This window comes from Bactrocera neohumeralis, chromosome 5 (assembly GCF_024586455.1).
Source record: "Bactrocera neohumeralis isolate Rockhampton chromosome 5, APGP_CSIRO_Bneo_wtdbg2-racon-allhic-juicebox.fasta_v2, whole genome shotgun sequence".
Lineage (NCBI taxonomy): Eukaryota > Metazoa > Arthropoda > Insecta > Diptera > Tephritidae > Bactrocera > Bactrocera neohumeralis.
The window spans coordinates 33,896,862-33,919,499 of record NC_065922.1 but is presented as its reverse complement, the minus strand read 5'-3'; the positions used below and the strand labels follow the sequence as shown (position 1 = coordinate 33,919,499).

The 22,638-nt window shown below is 32.6% G+C and overlaps 1 protein-coding gene and 1 long non-coding RNA gene across 3 annotated transcripts in view; one reads left to right on the top strand and one right to left on the bottom strand.

Moving 5' to 3' along the window:
• The window catches only part of LOC126759517 (serine/threonine-protein kinase tousled-like 2), a 202,098-nt gene that overhangs the window by 49,312 nt on the left and 130,148 nt on the right, over positions 1–22,638 (bottom strand). The window lies entirely within an intron of this gene.
• Positions 10,219–10,702, top strand: LOC126759579 (uncharacterized). The gene is made up of 2 exons (XR_007667018.1): positions 10,219–10,438; positions 10,514–10,702. It is a non-coding gene; the product is annotated as an uncharacterized LOC126759579 (long non-coding RNA).

Below are 22,638 nucleotides of genomic sequence, written 5' to 3'. Positions count from 1 at the left end.
TAGACCAAGTATTCTCTGTGGAGCCGCAAAAACATCCATTTGAAAGCGAGCTAGAGTGAGAAGGCGAATCATCTATCCCCAGGGTTGCCCGCTGGGTTTGGAACCCGCCATGTAAAAAACATCCCCAATGAAAAGATTAAACCAGCCTCGGATGAAAGACCCTCTTTTTGATGACTATCGAAGGACTAGTCAAATTAATTTTTTAAATAATTGGCGGCTTCCCAAAAAAGTCGATTTTTTTTATTTACACTTCAAAGTTGTTTAAAAAATCCAAATGATCGAAAATCTTATTCCTTCGAGTATTACCAGACAAATACAATATATCTAAGAGTCGTGTAAAATTAACCTTTTTGGTGAAAAATAACAGCATTTCGAATTCAACCCGTTCAAAGTTTCGATATTCGATTACGCTAAGTTATAAATTTCTTACAAATACGAATGTATCTTCGAAACCATTCACCGGATAAGCTATACATTTTTGGAAGATATTCTAAAATACGTATTAATTCGAATTGCAAAAAATCGGGTTTTTCAAATTCAGCATTGGACATAACCCCTTAATAGACTTATTTTTTGGGAATACTTAAGGAAATAAAGCTTTCAGCAATAATTAATTGAGTGATTTCATCACACCCTAACATATATATTATAAAAAACACCGTACTCAATAACAACTAGGTGAGTAAAACCTCCTTATAAGTCATTTAAGTGATTAGAGAGCAAATGTAATGCAGTCACAACTTAACTAAACTACCACACACGTGAAGGTTAAATTCATACGAAAGATAACTGAAAAGTAAGTAGTAAACGATACCTATCTATCTATGTACAATGCAAATATCGGACAAAAAGTATTTACCTTATTCTCACAAATGACCGAAATGAAGGGCATGAAATTGGAGTGCTTCGCAAATAAGGTGCACACTTTAATGCAAAACATTGCTTTCTAATAATAATGCATGTACTATGCGAGTGCCAGGCAAACTCAAAAGTTTGAAACGTTTAAATGAGAGGGTGCCACTAAAATTCATTTACATAGTATATTTTGTAATTGACATAAGCTCGTTGGAGTTTTGAAGTTTTGAAAAAATACACATATAAAAAAAAATTATTGTAAAATTTCTCATACCAAAAAAGGAGCGAATAGTATATAGCATTATTGGAACAATTCAAGGACAAAAAAGTCAAAAATGATTCCAGTTGAAGAAACAGTATGGTTTCATTAATATGAATCACCATGAAACATAGTATATATGAAAACCATAGAAAGATGACATGATTTAAGCTTTCACACAAGCATTTTTTCTACTACTATAAGATCTCATTACTCATGGGGGAACAATCCAGAACAAAAATGGTTTCTAAAAGTTTTAAGATCGCTATAAAATCATCTTTAAGCTGCCATGAATTGAATTTCGTAATTTTTTTCAGCCTGAGTGATAAAACAGATTTTGAATTCACGATTCTTCCCGGTGACTTACAAATATTCACGGAGCAAATGTTATCTTGTCATATCTTATGTAACACGAAACCCTCAATTGCTGGTGTTTCTCTTCGAAATGATAACTCCCTTCGTTATTTCAACTTCTATAGTACTACACTTAAACAATAATGTCTTCAATAGATGACCCATATACCATCCTATATTGTATTTACTTGTATCTAGGTTGTTACTATTCAAATTGATTAATAGAATGGAGCAAAGCTCAACCAAATCAAACCGAGAAAAGCTAATATGAAATAGCAATTGTATTGGTATTTTCCTTTTAGCAAAAAAATTAAAATAATACTTTACTCAAAATATTATATAGAGTAGTCGAAAAAGTCTTTTCGTATTTCTAATTAAACTTCAACTAATTTTTTATATTTATACTAATAAATAAATAAACAAATATGTACCATTTTGGCCAACCACTTTTTACCATTTTTCCGCTGGAGACATTATACCACCAGTGTAAATCGAAATTTCGAAATTTCCAGAACGGAAGCGAGCGAACCATTGTTGTGCTACTCGAACTGATTTGGCATCGTCTCCGTAAATTTCATTAGTGGCTTGTGTGGTATTATTCCCTTTTTTATATAAAAATTTCAAAATATAACGAATTGTTTCATTATTTTAGCTCATTTTTAAATAGCTGTAACTTTTTTTCAACTTCCCCGAATTTAATTTTTTTTTTGGGTAAATGGAGCTTAAAATCTCACCTTTCCAACACTATTTGGTATGACACAATGTGATTGGTACCATTGGAGATATACGACTGCAACGACGTCTATTGACAAAATACGAAAAGACAGTAGGGTAATCTACCCTGTTTTATTGACATTTTTTTCATAGAAATTTTTATTCTACAATAGAACTTTGGAGTGGTGTGGAGTGTATAAATAAATTTTTTCGGAATTTTTTGATGACATCTGTCGGAAAAATGGCTGGGTGAATGAGATGCGTTTTTTCACTGGCGGACACGATTTCTCATGTTTGGATCATCTGAAACACAAAAACCCAATTTATTCTTAAAAAGTACGCGAATGGTTATCGTTCCTACTAGAATCATGAAAAAATGTTGATAAATAAAAAAGTAATTAACGTTTTTTTACATAAATTTTGCCATAACTTTGTCAATAAATTATAAAAAATATAGGGACGATAGCCAGGCGTTTTGTGAACATTTAAGAAGAAAAATTAAGCAAATCGATTGAGTAGTTCGACCGGAATCTTGTCCGCCAGTTTAAAAAAGTGAGTTTTGAGAAAAACGGGTTTAAAGTGCCAGGTGTGCACTCCGGGCGGTATTATTCTTTTTGGGCCTTTTTCGAAACCTTCCAATGGTAAAGTGGGTTTCTACATTAATTTTAAGGGTATAAGGGAACAGAAAATGCAAAAAAAAAAAAAATGTTTTTGAAAAAAGATTACCCTACTGACTCCTTAATACCTAATTTGTTTTTCTGTTAATTTTCTTCAACGGAATGCAACAATGAAAAACAAATAATTAACATAATAAAATTTTAGGCATTTATAAATTTCAAAAAAATATTATTTTAGCGGGTTTCATTTTGTAACGTCATGTTTTTGTAACTGATAGGTGCTTTTGTTGAAAAAAAAAAGTTTCTAAAACCACAAAAAATCTAAACATTTTGTTGTGCTTTTGTTGAACAAATAATTTTTAAAATCATACACGAAATTTCACATATTTTCTATTGCTGCTTGTATTAGTTATAATATTTGGAATAAAAAAAATTGTGTTCATTTTTAAAAATGTTTCACTGGCGGGTATTAGTTCAAAATTAGAGCACACACAATTCTAGCCGCATGAGTAAATAGCTACATATTTACGTGTGGTATATAAAAATAGCTGTCGAATATAATTATTCTGTAATACAAATACTTAAAATTAAAATGTGTGCATTGTGGTAGTTGGTAAATATTTATTATTTTAAGACTAAATATAATTTTGGGAAAATAATTACATAAATAAATGGAATATGAATGCAATGGTTTATTAACAAAACATAATTTATCACTAGCATCATCAAAATATAGTGAAATAAGACAATAGATGAAATAAAAATCGCTTAAAATAAAGTATAAAAGACATTATAGTATATTATATAGCATATAAATTTATGTAAAAAGCGAAAATGTTAGATTGAAAGAGAATATATGTACGACATGAAATACATTAGGACAAAAAACACCCTGAAATTGTAATTAAATTCCTCGAGTAAATGATATTTAAAAAATGTATTTTGCTAAGTTGGTCGGACTGTCCTTAATTACTATGGTAAATATGAGTTGTTTAAGTCGGTACACTTCAGTAGTGCGTTGCGATTTCTACAATGAATGTGTATTTCTAACCAAATTTCGTGTGTGGACCGTTGTGAATGTAGGAAAAATCACTTACTGTGATTCAAAAACACAAGCCTACGAGTGGTACAAAGCCTTTAAAGACGGCCGAGAGCTCGTTAAAGACATGCCTCGTTCTGGACGACCTTCGACCCATCAACTGATGAAAATATAAAAAAGGGAAGGAGCTAGTGCTTGAAAATCGTCAGGCGAGTGTTAGAGAGATGGCAAAAGAGCTCGACAACTCTCGCGAGTACGTTCGAATGACTTTGGTGGATATTTTGGGTATGAAACTCGACTCGTCCCGATAAAGCTAAATTTTTTCAAAAAGAGTACGATTATGACCGAGTTTAAAGCCAGAAACGTAATGAATACCATCGATCAAACACCGTATTCACCAGATTTGGCTCGATGTGATTTTTTCTTGTTTCTCAAACTGAAATTGCCGCTCCATGGAACCCGTTTTCAGTCGATCAAAGAGATAAAACAAAATTCGCTAAATGAGCTGAAGGTCATCCCAACAGGTGCTAAGGAAAGTGTTTCGAGGACCGGAAAAATCGTTGGCATAAGTGTATTACATCAGGTGAGGATTACTTTGAAGGCGACAAAATAAATATTATAACATAATTAAATATTTTGCCTTTATTTAAAATTTCCGGGTACATTTTTGTCACAATATACATATGTACACATATTCAAAAAAGTTATATTTAGTTCCAGAAAATACGCAACACCGCACAGCATTTTTGAATAAAACAAATCGATAAACATCACTATTATCATGTATTCAATTACTTTTCAAGCATTCCTTTTCTTATTTTAGTTTCTATTTATAGTTGATAAATTGTAAAGCATTTGTTTAAGGCAATTGTAGTATACAAAATATAAATATTCGAGTCTAAAAATGAATTTTTAAGTATATGTATATATGTATGTATGTATGTCTGTATGCCTTGGCACATATCAATCTACACGCGGTAAATGAAAATAATTAGGGTAACTAAGAAAATAACAAACTCTATTATAATTTCCGGTTCACTGGCCGGCACCAGATATTTAAAGAAAATTTATGGACTTAGAAAATTGTTTATTTTTAGTTTTAGTTAGTTGAATTAGATGTTGAATACAAATAACAGCTTTTTTAAGAATTTGATTTTAGTAATTTTTTAAACAATTTTTTTAAATAATTTTAAAACTATTTTTTTTTAAATAATTTTAAATATTTTTTGTAATTTTTTATAATTTTTTACTTATTTTTAACACAATTTTTTTTAATATTTTTGTTTTTATAGTTTCATAAAATATTATTTTTTTTTTTAATTTTTTTAAATATATTTTTTTAATAATTTTTTATGGTATTTTTGTTATATTTTTCGGTTTTACTATTATTAAAAAAATATTATTATTTTTTTACATTTCTAATGCTTTGTTTCAAGATTTATATTTCCATTTAAATTATTCTAACAATGAAAATAAACCTTAATACAAAGTATTAGAAAGTTAAAAAATTAAAATTAAAAAAAAAAGAAAGAAAACAGCAAAAAAAATTAGCCCAAAAAATATATTACAAAAAAAAACGTTAAAATTTATTTCAAAAAATTATTAAAGAAATATATAACAAATTTAGTCAAAAAAATTCGTTAAAAGTAAGTAAAAAAAAATTATTTAAAAAAATATATATATTTTTATACATATACATATGTATGTATGTATGTACCTATGTGTCTATACAATGTCTAAAATTCAAATATGCCGTGGACAAAGCTAATTTGTCAGCATGAAATCGGTGAATAATAAAAATCATGTGTTTGGTAGTGACTTGTTTTTCATATGTACATATGTATATATTACATAGGTACAAATATACATACATATATAATTTATGTGTTCACTTACTATTTCACTTCATTATTTTTATTTTTCTCAAAGCCACAAATAAATGAACGCCTGCACCCACAGATCGAGCGCACGATCGGCTGACTATCACTTATGTATTTACACATCAGCTCACTAACTCACATTGTATCTAAATATAGTATATATATGTATGTATATAGATATTCATATGTGTAAAGAGACACTTGACTGTTGTGTGGCACACAGTATTACACTCACATCCGTATATAATATACAGTACATATACATACATATGTTATATAGTTAGAGTCTGAAATGGCAACGCTCTGACAATGCGCTATAAATTGTCTTTCACATTTCAATCGCATACTCGAATAATTTAAAATATTTCACCGACATGACATGCTTACCTAATTAGGTATTTAATGCAATAAAATATCAGATAGCGACTGATAAAATAGCGAGTAGCGGCGAATAATGCGTTGTGGCGGTTTAGCAGCGAGATACTTGTATGTTGGTATTTTACGCAAAAAAAAAAATTAAACAGTATAAACCAGAAGTGATATACATACATTGTTACATTTGAATGATCAGGAGCAAAAATTGCGATCGGTACTCTAGTTATAGACAGGCATATACGAGTCATAGACTGTAGTTTTACAGTTAAATTTCAATGATTGATTTTATGTTCTTTTATATATGTATATAAAAAAAAAATTTCTAATTATTTTTTGTACTCTTATCGTATAAATATCCGGCTAGAAACACAAAAAAAAAGTCATACGTACGTTTCAAGATTTGCATTCTTAAAATAATCTTTCTTTAATCAATTGCCATTGTAAAAATCATTGACGTTAAGTGGCATACTAATTGTGTGGTACATATTTGCTATAACTTCGCCTTATCGCGACCAACTGTTGATGACGCGACACGGTCAGCAGTACAAAAATCAATTAATAAAGGGTGTTTAGATATGCATGAGAGATAAAATCTAAGAATTCAAGTCTCTGGCCGACAAAATTATCCAAACGGTACTGTGGGCAAAAGATAGTAAGACTGTTTAATTTAAATTCCGTGCGAAAATCCGTTCGTCGAAATAATTTTTTATATTCGTATGATATCAGCGACATCTGTGCCAAATGTCACATGAAAACAATCATTAGTATTTAGTATAAGCTTGCCTTTCTAAAGTATGTACATAAAGGGAATTTGGCGATTTCTACTTTGAGTAAAATTATTTAACAAAGAAGTTCCACTAAATTTTGTGTGCGGAATCAAATTTCTGAAACCGAAACGTTCAGAATGTTGGAAAAGGACTTAAATGAAAAGTGGTTGTCGCGGCGAACAAGTGTTTTTGATTGGTACAAATTATTCAAACAGAGTCGAAAACGCCTTAACGACGAACCACATCTAGCACAACCATCAACATCAACTGATGATCAACACGTCAATAAAATAAAAAAATGGCGCTTGAGAATCGACCATAACCAGTTAGAGATTTTAATGGCATCGTTGGAATATCGGAAGGATCTGTGAAAACCAATTTGAAAGATAATTTGGGTCTAAAAATCGTGAAAGCACGGTTGATTCCAAAATCACTCAATTTTTTCGAAAAACAGCGTGGCGATAATGTCTGTGAAACAATCATTTTCGACTACCAGGATGTCATGAAACGTATTATTACTAACGATGAGTATTGGATCTATGCTTCCGACCTTGCAACAGACAATAAATTAGCTAAATATCGTGACATAGGAGAGCCAAAGCCGAACAAACCACGTCAAAACAGTTCAAAAATCAAGGTTATGTTGACAGTTTTCTTCGATTATCGAGGTGTGGTGCACTCCGAATTCCTTCCGCCCGGCCAAACAACAAGGAATACTATTTGAATGTTATGCGACGTTTGCGCGAAGTTATTCGTAAAAAGAAATCAGAATTATGGACCGACAATTCTTGGTTTTTGCACCACGATAATGGACCGTCCCATACTGCATTGAATCTTCGTGAGTTTTTCACCAAATTTTCAACCAACATCGTTTCGCAATCACCATATTCGTCTGCTTTAGCTCCGTGTGACTTCTGGCTATTCAGCAAACTCAAACGACCGCCGCAGAAACCAATTTGGGTCAATTGAAGCCATTAAACGTGAATCACTAGGCGCATTGAAGGCTTTTACGGAAATTGACTTTTGATTGAAACAAAAAAACGTTGACACAAGTGTATTGAGGCCAAGGGGGATTACTTTGATCTGTGTCGTCTCCAGATTTTGAAGAACAAATTAAGAATTTGAAAATTATGAACAAAGTCTCACTATTTTTTGGTCATTATAGTATAACTTAAAACATAGTACAATTAAATTTAATTATTCTCATATTGCTCATAATAGCGCGCAAATCACGAAACACCCTTTATTTAAGAAAATAAAAGTTTTGGTAAATTAGTTGATTATATGCGTCCGTCCTACAAGTATACTCAAGGCTACTTTTAAATGCATTCCTAAACATCCAACGTATATATATATATATAGGTATATATCGTCAACTAAAATGCAAAACAACGTATCATCAAAAAAATAAAAATTGAGTTTTTTATCGCTTACGATCCACCACATCATATTATACATATGCATACTCGTATGTAATAACCAATATATAACCATTTTATAACCAATATATAACCATTTTATAATCAATATATAACTATTTTATAATTTTATATATATAGTTTTCCTTCACTTGTAGGCTTATAAAAAGTGGTGTTACGTTATTTTGCATTTTAAGTGGTGATATGATATGTATCTACAAACGTACTTATGTACATAGGTATGTACAATATAATGGGTAGAAATCACGAGTACGCCAAGTATATAATGAGATCGCGATCAGGTGACTTTCTGATTACACAAAAATGCCCAAAACGCAAAAAGTCAATAAATCTATAAATACACGTTTTATATATAGAATATATGTATACACATACATATGTATGTATAATAGTATGTACAATTAATAAAAACTACTTTTGCTTACTTATGAATACTTTTATTGGAATTCACCGCGACTGAGTATTAATAATTCAACCCTATAGAAGCTCGAAGGTCATCTCATGTTTACCTCGCTTTTTGCATTAATCTACTTGATTTTAATTTATATAAAATAGTTACGATCTAACTGGAAAATTTAAGAGTTCTGAGATCACGCTCATTAATTAGGGATTTATAGGAGACAAGAGACGAAATTGCTAATGCATTTCTTCATATTTTCGAAGAATTATAATGTCATATTTTCCGTACATTGGGTCTTTATACCCTGCACAAGGCATATTAAGCTTCCCAAGCAGAGAAGGAATCGTCGGGGACCCTGTAAAAGCCACGTATTGTAGAAATAATCAACATGACGAGCTGAGTCTGTTTGGCCATTTGGATCCCTCTGTACCCTTTGGTTCTTGGGAAATCTTTTTGAAATTTTACACAAGTCTCTTTCTCCCCAAGATACTAATAATTTGTTGAAACTGCTGATATCAGACCATTATAAGATAAGGCTGTCATGCAAAATGATCGATAAAGATCTAGTGTTTGTATGGAACATTTTTTTGTATGACAATATATTTTTACGAAATTTTTCATGGATTATTGTCCAAGCCAAAGCTATAATCTTCGAAAATCTTGTTCGGATTGGACCACTATAGCAAATAGCTGCCATACAAGCTTACCGCGCAAAATCAAGATAAGTATATTTTATAACCTTTTATACTATAAGATATGGACCTGTGAATAAAATTATAGCTTTGGTGCTGCCGAAGTTGACGTGTAATCTTCTTTATATTATAAAGCTTACGTTTGAATTTACGTGTACCAGACTACTGTACTACTTGACTTGAGACTACTTCAGTCAAAATTAGTCAATAAACCTAATGAATAGTAAAAGTTGTGGAACTAGACAGAGACAGCTGTAAAAATACATATTATCCACGGCCCATAACTACCGTCATTTTCTGTTGTAACTTCTTGAGACAATTTTTAATTATCTAGGGTGTGGCAAAGCTTTAATGGCTTTATCAGTCCTTGAGTTGAGCTGAGTAATAATCTCTTGTTAAAAGACTAAATAAAATCTTATGAGAGACTACTCGTATTACTGAACTCAACACAAGGACTATTAAAGCCATTAAAGCTATATTCTATAAAAAAAATTCCAAATAAGTTGAAAAAAGCAACGAATACGTTTGCAAAATTTTCACTCTTCCTAAAATTTGAAATATTTTCACTTTAAAAATTTTATTCTGTTTACCAAAGTTCAAGCTCTCAGAGATCAGCAATGTTTATACAGAGAAATGAACGTTCCATTCAGTCGATCTGTTTACAACACATATTTAATTAATAAATTATTCAGTATAAAATCTATATGTACACATGAATAAAAAGAAGAAAAAAACACACATACATATGTATATACATTTAAACAACAATGACCATTGTATTTACATATATGGCAAGAAGTATAAAACGGAATTCACAGTAAATTTATTTCGAGCAGCTAAATTTAGATTTACATTTCGATGGCACCTTTGTTGCGATTAGAAGCTGCCCGATACAGGCGCACAGAACTAAATACTTGTAGCGCACAAATTGTCGATAATCAGCACGATCGATCAATAATAATCGGTGCAAACACATGGGCATTTGCGTATAACAAGCGATCGAGGCGATAAGTATAGCTGTTGAAATGAAAGCGAAAAGTGCAAAAAGTAAGAAAAAATCAATCGATTGTGTTAATTTGAGTGAGAGAAGGTATTGACGAATTGGATTATTTGAATTTCTAGTGACAGCGTAGTTGGGGCGAAACTAAACGGTGGGCCCGGTGGCGAAAGGGCGACTTATGTGGATTTTGGCGAATAAGTGGTTGTTCAGTTGAAGATCAAGCGAGTGTTTTCAATGCTAATTTGTAGATTGTATATATTAGTATGAATGTGTAGATCTCAATTGTAATTTAAATAAAAGCAATGAAATCACATGGTGCTTATAAATACGTAGGTATATAATATATATATGTGTAGTAATAAGTATTTGTTTATAAAGGTATGTGTGAAATTGATGTATGCAAAGCAGTTTTAGTATAGTACAATTTTTATTATATTGTAGTATAACTTAGAGAGAAAAGCGGAGAAAATAATTCAAATGGAAAGGAAAAAAAAGAAAAATATATGAGTTTGTACATATGTACATACACTCATTGTTTCTTACGTCTCTATATTTATTAACTACAAAAATACTCTACAATGAAATGTTTCACTTCTGAAGAAATTGCGGTTTAAAAGTGAACTAGGCAAAAAAATAATGAAATTGAACTAGTTCAAAATCGACCACAACTGTATCTATAGTTAAATGATTTTTATTTCAGTTATTTATTTTATTTTTATAGAGATATTTTTAATCTGTATAACTATACAGATCCAAATCTAAATTTGCTGTTTTTTTACATTTTGGTTGTGGTCCAGAAATTAATTGGAATTTTTGATTTCTTTTGGAAGTAGTATATGATTAGGGGGTTAAATGGGTTTACGGGTTTCAAAAAATCGATTTTTTTTTATTGTCTTATTAAATTTTACAACACCTCTAGAATATTGTCCTAAATTCAATCAAGTTGATCCGAGTAATAGTTTCGGTGATACAACCTTGAGAACTTGTGCGCTCGAGGCTAGCTAGGCTAAGTGCCCTTAAAACGCATTTTTCTCGAAACTGTGTTTTTAAAGTCGATTGGCAAGATTTCTCGAGAACTACTCAAACGATCTTCATGAAACACACAGATACACAGGTCTTTGAGATACAATTCTTAAAGACTTGGACGAAGGATTTTTTTCGATTACAACTATTTGAAAAATAAAATGTCGCGAAATTTTCACTGAAATAATTTTTTGTAAAATGTCTGTCAAAAATCCAATTTTTAGTTTTTTTCCTTCGTCCAAGTTCTAAGTTAAGGTCTTAACTGAAGCACGAATTTTTTCACTTTAGATGATCCTGAAACGAGTTATCCTGCCAACACGGGCGCATCTTTTTCCGAGGGGTCACCGGAAATGGCGTCGCAATGGCCGAGTTTAAAATATTTTTTCCAAAAGTTTCAGAATTTCTTTGTTAATAGTGTAACAATAAAAAATTGTAATAAAATATTTTATTTTTTATATGAGAAAAAAATTTTTGAAAAAAGGCTATTTTTTACCCTATGAAACCCATGTAACCCCTTAATGCAATACTGACGAAGTAACTAAAGTTACTAATAAGGAAAACAATTAAGATCTTTGATCGGTCAGCTTAATGCTGTAGTTATCCGATCTGAACAATTTGTTCTGAGATTATTTCGTGAAGATATCCTGAATGTCTGGCAAACATAGAAGTTTTCCATATAAGGCTTTGATATGGATCGGTGAGTTTGTATAACATTTATGTGCTCTAGTGGTTACATATCGCCGGGTCTGGGGCGAAAAGGGTGCACGCAAAATTTCAGATTGATATCTCAAAATACGATATGACCATATATGTGATGTTATCTTTCAGGAAGAATTCCGATCTAACATGTTATCATGTCAAGTAAATTATGAGTTTTGTAATAGTATATAGTATCTGGAAGTTCCAAACGGAGCTCACGAAAACTTTGTTGCTCTATAACCTGTCCAGCCCAAAATTGTTCATGGTGGCATATTCGTGTATAGCACTTAGTTAAACCGCGGTAATTGGTAAAGCAAAAACTGTCAAATATTAAAATATTAGGTGGCAAGGTTTGTGTAGCGTTCGTGTTTAGGAAATAAAATCCTCTAAAATTATATGGCAAGTTTATGGCTTATGCATTTGCCAACATGAAACATTTACCATAAATATATATTCTCACAAGTACATGTACATCTACGCATATGTACATATGTATTTATGTACATACATTCCTTTTATGTAAGTTCACAGTTGTTGAAGTTGGTTATTCTTTAGCATTCTGTAGTTAATGCTGTGTTCTCATTGTCGTTATTGTTGTTGCTGTTGCTATTATCCCTACTACTGGTCATGATATCCACAACATTTGCCCATATGCAAAGGCTGGAATAGTCTAGAAAATGATTTCTCACCCAAAAAGGTGTAGAGGCAGCAGAAAGTAGCACAAATGGTGGCATTAAAAACAACAAGAAAAGCAACAATAATCTGTACAAAGTACATATGACAGAGCAAACAACGAACAATCCTCCGCGTAAAAATCGCTTGGGTGGAGTTGGCAGCTGGAACGGGATAAGGAGGAGGAGGGGTATCCCCTCTCTCCTTGCTATCGCAGTTGAGGTGTAAGGTGGGTTATGTATGTACACATGTAGTATATATGCATGTATTGGTCGTAGTTAGGAGGCTGAAGGCTGGAAGCTTACTGTCGAGTTCTGGATGCTGGGCCTCGCGCTGCGGCCGCACTGCCGATGATGATGATGGTGATGATGCTAGAAAAGTAATTGAACTTTCCAACAGCTGTCGTGTAGCACACAAAGCGTACGAGCAGGCAAAACTGAATCGAGGCGATGCTCGTACATATGTACATATAGAATATGTGTACATGTAAACTTTTCTCTGACAAAATGCACAATCTTTTAAATACAGTGCCCGTGAGTAGGTACAACTATATGTATATGTATGTAAAAGTACCGGGAGTTATATACTGTATATACATTTATAAAAGTATATACATAGAGATTGAGCATACACACATACAAATTGATATGAATATCTGTATATTAAAATGCTGATACTGAAAATATGTAAAATTGCATAAATATTAAAATAAATCTGTATGTACGTGCATTTGTACATAAATATTAGGGCGGGTCGAGTTACAGGGAGCCACAAAAATCGCTGTTTCGAAACTGGTTTTAGACTCATAGTCTCTCAAGCAAAGCTGTTCAAAATGATCCGTAGAACATTTCCTGCATATTCAACTTTATAAAAAAAAATCGACCCGCTCTAATAAATATCTACTCATTTTTGCGAATATTAGTTTTTAAAAGCCAAATATTATAAAATTCTCCCGAAAAGTTTAATTTTCAAATTTATTTGAAAAAAAAATAAATAAATAAATATGAAAAAAATTATTATTTTCATATACTTACAGGGTGCGTCATATTTTATGTCAGTAAGCATTGAATTATTGAAAAAAAAAATTGTTCTATAAAAAATATTATTTCTATAGAAGAATGCAGGACAAATATGTATATCTAAAAAAGGTGGTGTGAAAATGAAGTCGATAGGCCCAGCCTTTTTGGAGAAATTTTCCTCACTGAACTCACTATGAAAACAGCCTTTTGAGAAAAATATGCTCCAAAACTATACGCCGGATCAACTTAAAAATTTCGGAGAATATTGCCAAATATATGTAATCGATACAAAAGCAAAAAAATCGATATTTTAAATTTTACAATTGCATATAAACCTTTTGAGGAAAACATTTGTATCCGAAAGCATCATTAAACTGTCCGAAACATAGTAGAAAATGCCAGAACAAGAACAGATTTTGATGTGGATTACTGCCCAGCGATCACCTGATATATTTTCTTTATATGCAAAAAAATTTTATAAATAACTTGTATACGACCAAGTTAAATAAAATATTCAAATAACAAAGTTCAAAAGAGATAAAGATGGCGCACTCTGTATCTTTACAAATCCGGACTCCATTAGAAAAGCAAAAGCTTGCAGTTTATACAAACAAATAAATATTTATAGGTACTTGCATACAATGAGAAATATGTATGTACGAAAGTAATTTAAAAGAATTCCCGAAACATACAATATGATAATTTCGAGAAAAAAAATCAATGATGGTCACAAACAGACTGAATCCGGGTATGCCTGCATGCTAGCCACAAAAACATTTTTCTTTTCGTGAGCATATTAAAAACTTCTTCGACATTTTTCTTTATTAAGACGCAGACTAAAATAGAAAAAAGTGTCCATAAAGTGTAAACGAAAGAACAGGCAACAACTGTTTTTGCATATGGACTCAGTTGCACGATTTTAACCGAGGAGGAGGCTCAAAAAAGCGTACTCTGGAATCTACAATAGCAAACAGCAGATAAATATATATTATACATATATACATATGCATCATACATAATGGTACATTATGGACATTTTGGTGATGGCATTGTCGGGTGGGTGAAAGTTGCTGAAAACGACTGGAAACACGAGAGTAACTATTCAACTTACAAGAGATCAGAAATTTGCTTGAATTAAAATAACGAACTGCAGCAACGTAAGAAAGAAGGAAACAATTAAAAAATAAAGTATAACAATAGAAAGCAACGAGATAAAAAGAATTGCACAACGAACTAAGCATCTTCCTACTCGCGAATATTATACTATACACATATGTATGTATGTAGATGATTATGCGAGCGATATGAAAGTGTTATACATAAATGAAAAACGTAAGAGGTAAGAAAGAAAAAATAAATGAAAAAAAATCATAACATTAAATAAAACAATATACAAGGTATGTAAAAGATAGGAAAACAAACCGCTGGGTTTTAAAGAAATTATAATCCAAAATTATATATGCATACTAACTGATCAAATTTGACCCGGACGGGCCAAAAAAAATGCATTCTCACATATCTTAACACAAAAGTTTATTATCGTCTTCAAAAATGGATTCTAATCCAACCCGGACGGGCAAAAAACATTATTTTCACGTATTTTAACACAAAAAAGGCTTCTCATCCAATACAAGCATACCAAGCTTAATCCAATTTTCCAAACACTTGTTATATTATAAATATTATAATTTTTTTTTCGATTTCGGCTGATTTTTGGTGCGTTATTCGCTAGATTATTGAACGGTTTCGACATCATTTTCATAAAGTCTAGCTTCTAGTAATGTTGCCTTTGATGAAAGTAGGGTTCTTAGCTACTTCGCCAAGCATCTCTTTGCGACCTCTACTCGATATCGTCTTTTTTCCAAAAGATTTAAGCCTTTGAGTACGAGTTTAGCACTGATACGCTTTATACCCAAAACATTAACCGAAATGTGCTGAGTCGATCCCTACAAAATGCTGAGATCGTTCTGATGCCAACACGACGATTTTCAAGCCCTGTTTCTTTAACTTTTTCGATGTTATCGTCATTAACAGATGTAGATAGACGACTTCACGACTTTCACTGAATGCTTCGTGCCATTCAAGGACTTCGTTAGAATCCCCAAAAAAAACTCCTGCAATATAACAATAGAATCCGCAGCCGTAAATCCATTGGAAACACGGAATTTTCAGTTTACTTGTTATTTTTTTTCTTTAGGAAGAGTCCCAGTCATCAGACAAACTTTTCAAGTTGTAAACAAATAGTTGCCCAACACCTACTAATTGACATATGGAGATCAAAATTCATATGAATATAAAACAAACTATGTAAAATGTTTTTCCGATTCAGTTTGCCCGGGCAGTTTAAATTGATCATTCGGTTATATATAACATATGGTATTTGTGGAAGACGACTTGAATGTCTGAGTCCGTCCGTCCGTGCATTTGAGTAAAAATTGAAACACTGAGATTTGATGAAACTTGGCTCCAGTATGGGCAATTTAGAATGTCAACACTGCGGGTTAATGTGTGTTTAAATAAAGATATTAAAGTAAAATTTACCGATGCAAACGAGGTTAGATCGAGAGTGACCATTGCGCAGCTTCGTTCTGGACACTTTAGCAGCTTCAACTCCTACTTATACAGAATTGACCATGACATATCAAACATGGAAGAATATATGTAACCACGTCTAGCTCCCAACAAAGGTTATGTTGAAAATCGCAAAAGTGAACACAACGTCAGAAACACAAAATTTTGCGGAAGAAATTGCCCTGCTACCCACTTTTTTATCTGAAAATGGGCGTCCTCGCCCATTGTCCGACCAAAAACCTAATGTTGGATGACCTCAATGAAATTCGGTATCTAATATTTTCTTAACACCCTGATGACATGTACAGAGAAAAATATTTTGAATATTGATGCCTTTTCTGTATAATAATACATAATTAGGAACCAATATGATATTAATAAAAAATTAAAAATAATTTGAAAATAATAATTAATAATAATAATTGATTAATATTAATTGTTCCGATTCAGTTTGCAGTTTAAATTGATCATTCGGTTCCAATTAGAACATATGGTATTTGTGGAAGTAACTTGAATGAGAGTCAGTACATTTTACGAAACACTGAGACTAGTATGGGCAATTTAGAATGTCGAATGTGCGGGTTGATGTGTGTTTCACATATTCTAAAACTTACCGATGCAAACGAGGTTAGATCGAGAGTGACCATTGCGCAGCTTCGTTCTGGACACTGTAGCAGGTTAAACTCCTACTTATACAGAATTGACCCTGACATATCAAACATATGAATATATGTAAGTCTAGCGTGCAACGAGTTCCCGCATGACACTAACCACCTCTTTGTATGCCCTGCTAACTCTTTTCATCTGACATCCTTCTCCCTATTGTCCGACCGTGTCGAAAAAGCGCCCTAATGTTGGATGACCTCGATGACAACTTATCTAATCTTTACAATCCGCGAGATTAGGTACCCGTTATAACAACAACAATAACAACGGTGTTTCACATATTTTGCTGTTTTTCATATCATAATTACGATGCCAAACAAAGAATATCAGTCGAAGGTGTTAATACTAAACGAATTTTACAGGGTAGCGCAAAATAATCCTATTAGAAGATGCTATAAATTTTGCAATTAACCTCTAATGTCAGTTCTGTTTTGACATTTTTGTAGTAAACACATGCGAAATACACGTAAATAAACAATGGTACGCTACACTCTCCAGAACGCCATCCTATAATCACCACAAGAGGAAGATGATTTTTCATCAAAAAAATAATCAACTGTGACGGCGGCCATTTACATGATATTATATTCTCGACTTGATGTAGAAAAAATTTAAAAGACTAAATAAAAATAATCCACAAGCAGTATCAAAGTTTTTAATTTTTTTAAAAAAATTACAGCCAAAAAACATCGGAAGATTATTTTTCCCACTCAAAGCCACTGTACGGTGTGAACATTTTTTCGCTGGTAGTGATAATCGAGATTTCATAATACGTCTTTTATTTTTCAAATACCGTATTTTGTAGTTTTATTCGCTATCGCATTGGTTCCAAACGTTTACTGTATTATACAGAGAAGCATCAGATGGAATTCAAAATGATCAAGAAGTTCTTTTTGCCGCAATATTGATGTCATCAGGGTGTTGGAAAACATGTATTCCAATTTCATTGAAATCGGTCTAGTAGCACAGATATGGTTCTGCACGTGCCACAACCATTTTCAATTTTTAAAAATGCATTTTCCGCCACTTCTTCCGTAATCTCCCGTTTTGACGTTTTGTTAGTCGGTTATCGCAAGTGATTTTGAACATAATTTGTACTGCTCCAGACTTCTTTTTTTGGGCTTTTTGAAGCCGAAGGAAACGACTCTGTAGACTTTGGTTGACATACATAGTAGTTTCCGAGATATGTACAAAAAACTTTAGGGGCGGGGCCACGCTCTTAAAACAATATCCGTCCAAATATGCCCCTCCTTAATGCGATCCTTTGTCCAAATTTCACTTTAATATCTTTATTTATGGCTTAGTGATGAAAATGCCATAAAAAGGGCTCAAATTTTGCCCATCAATCAACTGTGACGGAATACGGCCATTTCATCATGATATCTATATTCTCGACTTGATGTACGGAAAAATTTAAACGACAACGAAAAATAATCCGGATTTCAAGTCGTATCAATATTTTATCTTTTTTTTTTAAACTTACAAACAAAACATCGGAAGATTATTTTTCGCCACTTTGTATAATAATAAAAAATAAGTCTCTATCGCAGAAAATAACAAACAATCGATCATTTGTTTGTCATGAAAAAATGTCACTTTAAATCAATCAGGATCGTCTATACCAAAGAAGAGTTATTAGCGCAGTTTAGCTTTGATCTCTCTGGTAAAAACTTGTAGACTCTCCCAGAAATTCAAGCAGAGAGTCGAAAAAAATTTTGTTGGAAGGTGCGTAATAGTCGTGGAAGGGATCATACAATCAAAAAAAATGTGTGGTTAGCTTTGACCCAAATTTACTTTCTATTATTATATTTTCAATAACATATTGTATGTCTACATACAAATGTAAATATGTTTTGTTGAAATAGTAACTCCATATCTTTCCATATGACCTTAATTTCTGGTATATTAACGACTACTTTTATACACCAATATATTTTAATATTCTCAATGTGAGCTTCGCACATTTTTTACGTGCGCACACACACACATACTATGAAATATAAGTAGAAGTAAATAAATATAAATGAGGCAATTTACGTCATTGCAAATTTGTTATTTACTTCACAGCAATATACATACATATGTATGTATCATAAATGTGTATGTAAGTATCTATAAAAATGTATATGCTTGTGTGTATTATAATATGTATGTTTGTACATAAATATATATTGCTGACACTGCGCTATTGAAATTGTTAAGCGTAATAAAATAAAAATGAAACATGACGAAAGTAAATAAAATATTTAATTGCAAAAATAGCTGAATAAGCAAAAGGAGGATTGTACCGTAAAAATCATTGAATATGGACTATGAAAAATGTACTATGTAATTGTGCTGGAAAAAGGCGATGTAGAATGGTTATAACTTAATTTTATTTTTTATTAAAAAAACTTTAGATTTACGAGTATTATAAAAATGTATAGCCCGAAGGCCTCCCTTAATTTTTAGACAATTTTGATGAACTTTTTTTAGGTTAGTTTTGACATATGTATATGTACACTAGAGTGATTCAAAAAAAAAACTTTTTTTTTCGTTTGGTACTCGAAAAAATAGGTTCCTAGACACCTCTAAGAAAGCCTCTCCAAAAACCTATTCATAATATTTTTTTTTCATTGAGTTATAAAATTCATAAGAAATAAAAAAATTTCCCAAAAATAATCAAACTTTAGCTGTTAATATCTTTTAAACGTTTGGGTTTACGAAAAAATCATAATAGACCTTTTTTGTAGAGCATTCAATTTCCTACAAAATCTAAGGAACAAGATATTTGCTAGATTGGTATACTTAATTGAGTGGAAGTGGCTGAGCTGAGAAACATGTTCGAGGGTTGCTTTTTCTATTTCAGGATTCGAGAACAAAACCAAATATTAATCATCGAAAATAGCTTTACGGGTTTCTAAAATATTCTCCATTAAGATCTACATATACACTTTTTATGAGCTTGAACCGACTGTCGAAGCACTTATGCCACGTCGTTTGAAGTATCTCCAAAATATGCATTCTGAAGGCATCAACTGCTTCTTCAGGTATGGAAAAATGTTGATCTCTTAGTTAATGTTTTACATACGGAAAAAAAGTCATTCGGTGCTAAGTCAGTACCATACGGTGGATGACTCATGAAATCCATTATCTAAAAAATGCATCGACCGTCTCCGGCGGTTGCTTCTTCTGATTTCTTGGAAGACAACCGGCAAACAATTGTTTGTTTACCACACAAAATTTATTGTTATGCGTTGTTCTAGTAGTATGGCTTCAACATGCCCAATTTTTCACGAAAGTGTACGAAATTTAATTCCATTTGACCGAGATGAATATTTTAAGTTACTGTAAACAACACAAATAGCGCTCGTGTGTACTTATAACATCAAAAATATCAAACCTGCTGCTAAATCCCGAAATATTGACATTTTGCTGCCAGCGACATTAGGGTAAAACTTTTCTGGTTTCTCAGCGAAAAACGGCGAAAAGTGATTTTCACAAGGTTCTCTTGAAGCCAACTTTACTACATTAAGGGAGTTCTGCATTGACCCGAACAAAGGTTAGAGATGGTGCAAGGTCAGGGCTATATGTTGGATGCATCAAAACTTCCCAGACAAGCTCTCCCAGTTTTTGCCGAGTCATCAAAGATGTGTGTGGTCTAACGTTATCCTGATGGAAGAAGAAGCCTTTTCTGTTGATCACTTCTGGCCATTTTTTTTCGTTAGCTTGCTTCAATCTCATCAGTTGTTGACAGTAAAATGTAGAATCAATCGTTCGCCCAGTCTGGAGCAGCTCATAGTGGATGATTCCTGCCCAATCCCACTAAACACTCGGCATAACCTTTCGAGGCGTCAATCCTGGCCTTTGCGACCATTTGTTGAGCTTCACCACGCTTGGACCATGATCTTTTTCGCACATTATTGTCGTATTTGATCCACTTTTTGTCTCCTGTTACCATTCGCTTCAGAAATAATTCGATATCATTTCGTTTTAGCAAAGAATCGCAGATGTTAGTTCGGTTCAATTTTTACAGACAACTTATTTGGTACCAAAACATCGAGTTTCTTTTGTAGGCATTCTTTTTTACCGTTTGATGTTGAATGTTAAGTTCCTTAGCGATGTTATGGTTGCTTATGTGATGGTCCTGTTCAATATTTTCCATAATTTCATCGACTTTTTCAACAATAGGTCGACCAGAGCGAGGTGCATCTTGCACATTGAAATGAGAACGAGAACGGAAGCGAGCGAACCATTGTTGTGCTACACGAACTGATACAGCATCGTCTCCGTAAACTTCACAAATTTCATTGGTGGCTTGAGTGTTTGCCGGGTATAGATAATCATATACTTATATACACATACTATATGTACTGATATGCTTAGTATTAATATAGAGCTTATTTAACCTTATAAAATATAATTCAACACACAATAAAACAAACAAATACAGCACACAAAACAAAAGCCCCTTGTGTCGAAATAAAGCTCACAGATTTAAAAATCTTGAAAAAAAGAGACAATAGAACTTCTGGAATCGAGAGCTTGATTCAGCAAAACATTTTTAGATACCATAAATTTACCAATAAATATATTTTATAAAACCCTTATATGCGCATACATAAATTTTTGCACCTAACCCACAATTCACATCCCACACAAGTACCATATGTATGTATGCATGTCTATATGAAAGCTTTGTAGCTTTCATCGATGTTAGCTAGCAGCAAACGCATTCGATTTTCGCCGAAATTGTAGTTTTCGCGTTTGTAGTTTTCGCCAGCTTTTAGCACTCAAGCCCAACTGAACTGCACAGCGAAAGTCGGCGACAAAATTCGGCGACACAAAGCAGCATTAATACTATATATGTGTATGTGTGTGTGCGTGTGTGTTAATGGAGGATGCAGCGAAACTGGAAAGATTGCAGTGAATAGAAGGTGTGCAGGATGCGGCGAAGAGATGGTGGCGTGTGGCATTTTTAGCGAATGACAGTTGGGCAGACAGCAAGCATTAGAAACGAACAACAACAACTGCAAACGAAACAAGCGCGATTGTAATAGCCAAGCAAATTCATATGCCGAAATTGGCGAAAATTCATGGATGCACACATTTCTTTATATGAATATGTGCGTGGGTATGTGTGTGTGTGTGTTTAAACTATGTATCCTAGTAACACAACAAATGGCTGAAGTGGGCGAAAACTATGCATTAAGTAAACACACCAACCTACAGCGGGTAATTGTATTTGCGAATATACACATACATACATATGTACATATCTACATACATGCTTGTTGGTATATTCGGCCATGTACTTGCAAATGTATGAGTTTGACGAAAGCTATTATATTTTTCACGGTGCAAATTTTTAGGTTAGTTTACAGATGAAATACTGTTGTTTGCTGAGTTAAATGTATGACTTTTTTGTGTTCAATTTATGCCTTATTACAGTTATGTTAAATAGGCATCCCGGTCATCGCATCGTGGTGAATTGCAAGGAAAATGTATAAATAGAGCAACCAACGACTAGGCGAGATTACCTTAGAGATTCCACCAAATTTAGAGACTTCGTGTAAAAGCCGAGTTTACTGAAAAACGAGAGAAGCTGTTAAATACTG